This window comes from Bos taurus, chromosome 2 (assembly GCF_002263795.3).
Source record: "Bos taurus isolate L1 Dominette 01449 registration number 42190680 breed Hereford chromosome 2, ARS-UCD2.0, whole genome shotgun sequence".
Lineage (NCBI taxonomy): Eukaryota > Metazoa > Chordata > Mammalia > Artiodactyla > Bovidae > Bos > Bos taurus.
In genome coordinates, this window is record NC_037329.1 from 32,344,597 (window position 1) to 32,353,048 (window position 8,452).

Genomic DNA, 8,452 nt, shown 5'->3' on the forward strand with positions numbered 1-8,452 from the left:
TTTGATGCATGATACAGGGTGCTCAGGGCTGGTGCACTGGGATGACCCAGAGGGATGGGATTGGGAGGAAGGTCGGAGGGGGGTTCAGGATGGGGAACATATGTACACCCGTGGTGGATTCATGTCAATGTATGGCAAAACCAATACAATATTGTAAAGTAATTAGTCTACAAATAAATTAATTAATTAAAAAATGATAATAAATTGCTTACTCTTTATCACTGTCTCTTACTTGGCAAATCCAACCATCCCAAACATTACTACAGGATATTCTGTATCTTCCTGATTTGTACATGCTTCAGTGATGTGGAGCTCAATTCATGGACGTCTTCTCTCCTCTCTCAATCCTAACTATTCCATATAAACACCATATATTTGATTAGTATCTCCAAAATTACAACTCCTGGTTATACCTCTACCTGGCATTCTGTACCAATATCTACTGGCCCACTAGGAAATTTGCAGTGTGTTTCATAGACATCTCAAGCTTAACACATGTAAAACCAAACTCTTGACTTTGCTCTAACCTCTCATCTCTAACTATCCCTAATGATCTTCATCTCATTAAACAGTAATTCCATTCTTTAGTTACCCATATCAAATAGTTCTCTGATTTACCCATACCCCATATATAATTTTGGAGAAGGCAATGGCAACCCACTCCATTATTCTTGCCTGGAAAATCCCATGGATGGAGGAGTCTGGTAGGCTGTCATCTATGGGGTCGCACAGAGTCGAACACGACTGAAGTAACTTAGCAGCAGCAGCAGCATATATAATTTACTAGAAAATTCTATTATCTTTACTCTCAAAATGTATCTTGAATGCATGTCTTCCCAGAGAGAGTCATTTCCTTGGCAGCTTGATAAGAAGTCTAGGGGTCCCCAAGGAGAAAGGGGTCTGGAATTCTCAAGGAGAAGAAAGGACAAACTTTTCTTTCCTCTACATTCCTTAGGATTATATATCCTGCCTGAGGACAGTCTCTGGATTAAACCTTCTGGCTACTTCTGTTATCTTAAAATGTAAATTATGGAAGTAGGTCTGGCGAGGTCTTTACAACCTCCAGACATTCTTTGGATTCATTGGAGAGTATATAACACCATTGCTAACACTAGCAAGTGGTATTCTTTCTACCCCCTTCTGATGTCTATGTCAGAAGCTTTCTCTATCTCCTCTATACTTTAATAAAACTTTATTACACAAAATCTCTGAGCGATCAAGCCTCATCTCTGGCCCCAGATTGAATTCTTCTCCTCCGGAGGCCAAGAATCCTGGCATCTTTGGGTGATTCAGCAACAACTTTTTATTCCCCAAACCTTCATCACTGCTATCTCTTTTTCTTGTTATATTCACTAATTCATCATATTTTTTTATGATTCCACATATAAATGATAACATGGTATTTGTCATTCTCTGTATGACTTATTTAATTAAGTGCAGTACCCTCTAAGTCCATCCATGTTGTTACAAAAAGGTAAAATCTTATTCTTTGTTATGGCTGAGTAGTATTCCATTGTATATCCATCTATCTACATATCTACCTAGATGGATAGATATACACCACATCTTCTTTATCCTTTCATTTGTTGATAGACATTTAGGTTGCTTCCATATCTTGGCTATTTTAAATAATGTTGCTATCAATATTGGGATGCATGTATCTTTTCAAAATAGTGTTCTCATTTTCTTCAGTTATCTATCCAAGAGTGGAATTGCTGGATTAAATGGTACTTTCGTTTTTAGTTTTTGACATTCACACTGTTTTCCACAGCAGCTACACTAATTTACATTCCCACCGACAGTATACAGGGTTCCCTTTTCTCCACACCAACAACTGTTATTTCTGGTCTTTTGGGTGATAGCCATTCTGATAGATGTAAGGTGATTTCTCATTGTGGTTTTGATTTGCATTTCTATGATCACATTTCTATGCTATCTTCATTCAAATCATCGTTATCTCTTTCCTGTATTGTTTGTTGTTGTTTAGCCACTAAGTCCTGTCTGCTGCTGCTGCTACTGCTGCTAAGTCGCTTCAGTCGTGTCCGACTCTGTGCAACCCCATAGAGGGCAGCCCTCCAGGCTCCTCTGTTCCTGGGATTCTCCAGGCAAGAACACTGGAGTGGGTTGCCATTTCCTTCTCCAATGCATGAAAGTGAAAAGTGAAAGAGAACTCGCTCAGTCGTTTCTGACTCTTCACAACCCCATGGACTATAGCCTACCAGGCTCCTCCATCCATGGGATTTTCCAGGCAAGAGTACTGGAGTGGATTTCTATTGCCTTCTACTCTTCTGCAATTCCATGTACTATAGCCTGATGGTCTCCTCTACTCTTGGGATTTTCCAGGCAAGGATACTGGAGTAGGTTGCCATTTCTTACTACACAGGATCTTTCCAACCCAGGGATCAAACTCACATCTCCTGCACTGACATGCAGATTCTTTACCACTGAGCCTCCAGGGAAGCCCTGTGTTATTTACTAGCCACAAATTGCCTCCCTTGCTTTCACTCATGACTTCCTAGAATCTGTTCTCAAAATAGTAATAATGGTGATACTTTTGCAACACAATTAAAATCATTTGTTCAAATCCTCCAACTGGTTTCCATCCCCTTCAGAAGATAATTCTGAGTTTTTGTCAGAGTCTACAAAGTCTACATAAATATTAACTTTTGGATGCATCTGAAAGTGCAGTTGTTTTTACCCAGCCCTGGCCTCCAGACACATTGGCTCCCTGATAATGTTCAAATAAACCAGGAACTTGTTCCCTTTGCCTGCTCTCTCCCTGCTATCCACATAGTTCATCTCTACATTTTATTTGGACCTCTGCTCCAATGGCTCCTTTTCTGAGCATCCTCCTCTGACTCACAGTGTTCCTCCCTCAACTACCACTCCCCATCTTCTTGACCTTCATTATTTCTGCTTAAGAGTTTATTACTACTTGACTTATAATGCATTTTCTTGTTTATTATTTGTGTCTTCTTCCTCTGGAATATAAGCTTCTTAGATCTGAGATTAAGTCTCCTTTTATTTTAGTGTTGTGTATCCACAGAACCTTTTTAGCATCATGACTCAATGGACATGATCTTGGGCAAAATCTGGAAGATAGTGAGGGAAAGACATGCCTGGCGTGCTACAGTGGATGGGGTCACAAAGAGTTAGACAGGACTTAGCAACTGAATGACAACAAAATCCAGAGAAACTAGGACAGTTCAGTTCAGTTCAGTCGCTCAGTCGTGTCCGACTCTTTGCGACCCCATGAATCGCAGAATGCCAGGCCTCTCTGTCCATTACCATCTCCCGGAGTTCACTCAAACTCATGTCTATCAAGTCAGTGATGCCATCCAGCCATCTCATCCTCTGTTGTCCCCTTTTCCTCCTGTCCCCAATCCCTCCCAGCATCAGAGTCTTTTCCAATGAGTCAACTCTTCGCATGAGGTGGCCAAAGTACTGGAGTTTCAGCTTTAGCATCATTCCTTCCAAAGAAATCCCAGGGCTGATCTCCTTTAGAATGGACTGGTTGGATTTCCTTGGAGTCCAAGGGACTCTCTGGCATATTGTAGGTGTTCAATAAATACTTGTTAAATGGACAAAAAAAGTGGAATGTATTGGATGATAAGAAAGAACAAATCAAAATGCACTAAGTAATACCAATAAACCTCTGATTTCATAAAGGAAAAAAAGCCATCTATATCTTATTTTCCATTATTCCTATGGACTCCCAGATATTACTATATGTTCATTAGATGTCTACTATATGGCAGAAAGTGAAGAGGAACTAAAAAGCCTCTTGATGAAAGTGAAAGAGGAGAGTGAAAAAGTTGGCTTAAAGCTCAACATTCAGAAAACGAAGATCATGGCATCTGGTCCCATCACTTCATGGGAAATAGATGGGGAAACAGTGGAAACAGTGTCAGACTTTATTTTGGGGATCTCCAAAATCACTGCAGATGGTGATTGCAGCCATGAAATTAAAAGACGCTTACTCCTTGGAAGGAAAGTTATGACCAACCTAGACAGCATATTCAAAAGCAGAGATATTACCTTGCCAACAAAGGTCCATCTAGTCAGAGCTATGGTTTTTCCAGTGGTCATGTATGGATATGAAAGTTGGACTACGTAGAAAGCTGAGTGCCAAAGAATTAATGCTTTTGATCTGTGGTGTTGGAGAAGACTCTTAAAGAGTCCCTTGGACTGCAAGGAGATCCAACCAGTCCATCCTAAAGGAGATCAGCCCTGGGTGTTCATTGGAAGGACTAATGCTGAAGCTGAAACTCCAATACTTTGGCTACCTCATGTGAAGAGTTGACTCATTTGAAAAGACCCTGATGCTGGGAGGGATTGGGGGCAGGAGGCGAAGGGGATGACAGAGGATGAGATGACTGGATGGCATCACTGACTAGATGGACATGAGTTTGAGTGAACTCGGGAGTTGGTGATGGACAGGATGGCCTGGCGTGCTGCGATTCATGTGGTCACAAAGAGTCGGACACGATGGAGCGACTGAACTGAAATGAACTAATGTGACAGACTCAGCTCTAGGTCTTAGGGATTAGACAATGAAAAACTTCACAAAATTCCTAACCTCAAGCAATTTATACTATAAGATCTCCTTATAATTTAAAGTTAAATTTTATTTTCTTGTTTTCTAATTTCAGAATGTACATGTTACTTTGCAGTGAGAACTTATTTTTTATGATAAGAAAAGATAAATAATGAAAATATTTTAAAGTATAAATAAGTAAATATCCAAATGTTCAGACACAGTCATAATTCAATCCAAACTAAACATATACGACTTTCACATTTCTGCCATTGGAAAAATCCTCACTTTGGCTATTCTCCCTCAATGTGAGTCTTGATTTAAGTGGTTTTGTCCAAATTTATTTTATATTGTTCTGTTTTGTGTAGCCATTAAAAAATATTTTCTGGAATTAAGATATAAATAAAACATAAATTAAATTATACAAAACAGAATAGTTACACTTTAACACATACCAAGACTTACTGCAATGCCCTCACTAAATCTTCTGGGAAATTTTCCATTCAGGCACAAACAAGCCAAATACAATATAATCTTATAATATCTTTTATTTTATGACTTCCATAAATGATCCTTGAACCAGGTAAGCAATGCGTGGGAATTAATAAAAAAAAATCTTCCTTTACATCTTTTTCTGCCAGTCTGAAGAATATTATCAGGGTTCTTCCTACAGGCACCTTCTGTGCAATCTCCCTAGCCCATTTCTCCATGCCCACCTCAATTACCACTGATATTCTGATGACTTCAAATGTGTGGCTCTGACCAAGACTCCCACTTTGGAACCCTAGACTCACATATCTCACTGGAGATCTCACAGACACCTCCAATTAGATGATGCTAATACTGATTTCGTCTGCTCTTCCCCAGCCCAGCTCATTTTCTTCCTGGCTTCCCTGTTCCAAAAAATAGGATGCTGCCATCCGCTCATTTGTCCAAGCCTGGAATGCAAATGTTTCCTAAACTACACACTCCCCAGTCACCCTATCCCTTCCTGATTATGTCTACCTTCCATATATGTCTCATGAGTGTCTATTTCTTTCCATTCTTTCTACTGCCTTAGTTTAGCCTCCCTTCACCATGCACCTGAATTTATGTGACAGCTTTTAAACTAGTTTTCTTCTCTGCATCTTCTCTTCAGTCCAGACTGTGTGCATACTAAGAATGTCATTCCCAGCATGTAAATCTCACCTACTTAAAGATCAGTCCTGGTACCCATTATTCTCAATATGCTGTTCAAATTCTTTAACATACCTTACAAGGCCCACATTATATTGCTTTGTTTATCTCATCAGCCCTATTTTTCACAATATACTTCTCCTTCACCTCAATCCTCTTCTTACTTCAATAATTTATTCTAGAACCACATCATCAAACCACAATCATATTGTGGTTCTTACCTAAACATACCATGCATCTTTCATCTCTGGACTTTCATACATGCTGTTCTTTCTTTCTGACATGCTGTTCTCCATATCTCATGATACATTAGCTTATATACCACCTACTCTTTAACTTATATGCCACCTATTTTGCAGAGAATTCCCTTTCTCTCTGAAATATAGTTAGGTATTCCTTCTAAACAAGAAGTATCTTTGCCCTTCACACTTTTATAATGGAATTCCCTTCTTTGTGGGATCATAAATTGTAATTGCGTACACTGTTCTTGGAGGTATTTGTGGGATGTTGCATAATAAATATTTATTGGAATTAATGAATAAATAAATAAATGAATGAATGGGAAATAGAAAAAGTGATGTGGGGCACTTGTGAAAGACCTGGAATCTTATATAGACAGGAGGGAAAAGGATATAATTTTGTGTTGAGAGGGCAAGATCACCTCTGGAGAAACTTTTGAATTGACTGAAAGATTGATGACAATCACCTCTGGAATGATTTCTAAAAAGTGATCCCTAACTCATGGGAAAGATTTAAAGTTAAAAATAAAGAGACAGAGAGAAATTCAAAGCATTTTCAGATGAGACTATAAAAATATGGAGAAATCAAATGTGACATGTTGGCAGGTTTAGGAGAGCAAAAACTTACTAGTAAATCATCAAAGGAAGATTATAAAGTGAAAAATCTACATCTCAATCTATACACCTTTATTCTGATTTAGAGACTATCAAAATATATAGTATATCAAAAAACAAATTTTAGAAACATTAGTTATTTGGAAATTAAGTTCAACATTTACTGTTCTGAATTTAAAATAGTACAAAGACAATGGAAAAATTACTAAATATTACTGTATTCCATATATGAAAGTTGCTAAGAAAGTAGGTATTGAAAGTTCTTATCACAAGAAAAAAAAATTTTGATGGATGGTAGGCGTTAACTATGGCAACTCACAACCGTATTCCTGCCTGGAGAATCCCATGGACAGAGGAGTCTGGTGGGCTACAGGGTTGCAAAGAGTCAGACATGACTGAAGCAACTGAGCACACGTGCACGGATGTTAACTAAAGTTATTTGGTAATCATTTCACAATATATACATATATCAAATCATTATGTTTTACATCTTAATACCATGTTATATGTCAGTTATATCTCAAAAAAACTGGGAAAAACATTCAAGAAATTTTAAAAATCAATTAAAAATAATAAATATAAAATGCATTTTATCTAAAGGAAATGTCAATATAAAGTTTGAAAGGGAGCATAAGAGATGAAAACAGTAATTTATTAAAGCTGCCAGTTTATAAAAAATTTAAAAACTCATCACATAATTTTCTAGAGATAATTATCTGGGCAATTATGAACTTTACATAGGTAAATGGGAATAAGGAATCAAAGACACACATAAAAATAAACATATTCAGGTATTATCTATCTGATTTCACCTCTCAACCTTCATTATTTGACATGACTTCACTTAATTTGCAATGTTATTTTTTTCTTTTAAATTTTAATATAATAGGGCTGTATATTTTAATGCAGATATTAAATTCTAGCAAACATTTTTAAAATCAGAGTTTGCCTCTTGAGCCTATTTATTTTTTTAAATACTATTTGTTATTTTTATAATTACACAGTGAATGTATTTTACTATGGACACACTGGAAGATAATGAAAGAGAACAAGGAATAAACATTTAAACCACCAGTAATACTGCCAACTCCCATTCCTTGTTAGCACTTATACCTAGGCCTTGTATTCAGTAAGAAAGCACCAGGAAAGCAAGCCTGCTTGTTTTGGAGTGGTGTCTAATCTCATTGATCTAAAGTATATTCTTATCCTCCAATATCAAGTTCTATACATTTTATGCATTTTTCTTATTACCATTGCTTGTACCATTTTCAGAAGGAGGTTACCTTATACTTCCATTCCATGAAGATTCTATCTAAGTGAAGAAGATAGAATTTAGTCCATATTCATTTTTAATGCTACTAATATAAAGTAGGGGAGAGATAAAAAGTTCCAAAGGGTAGTGCAGCATAGGATTAGAGGTGTATAGAATTATCAACTTCTCTTATCTTTTAATATGAAAAAAGGAAGTAGTGCTAAAACCACTGAAATGTGTTCAATTGTGTCACAGAAGATATTAAAGTTGAATCTAAGTTTTAACAGATTGAAAGAACCCCCTAAACATCTATCCATTCATTCAGCAGATAGTCAGTTATTGACCACCCACTGTGACCCAGTTACTATCCAATGCAATGAAGAGATGTTATTCTTAACTCAGGGTCAACCTGAAGAAATACCCTAATGGTATCACTAGACAGTGAGCTTTTGATGGCGGGTATGTGTCTTAATCTCAACACCTAGTGTAGGGCCAGTTATCAGAACTCTCATTTGAAGAAAATTTGAAGAGCACATTTTCCATAGAAGTCAGTCTCAAGGCTGACATCATTTATTCCTAATAATTGAAGCCAATTATAGAACTAAGGCCTTGTGCTAAGTGCCTATAAATATT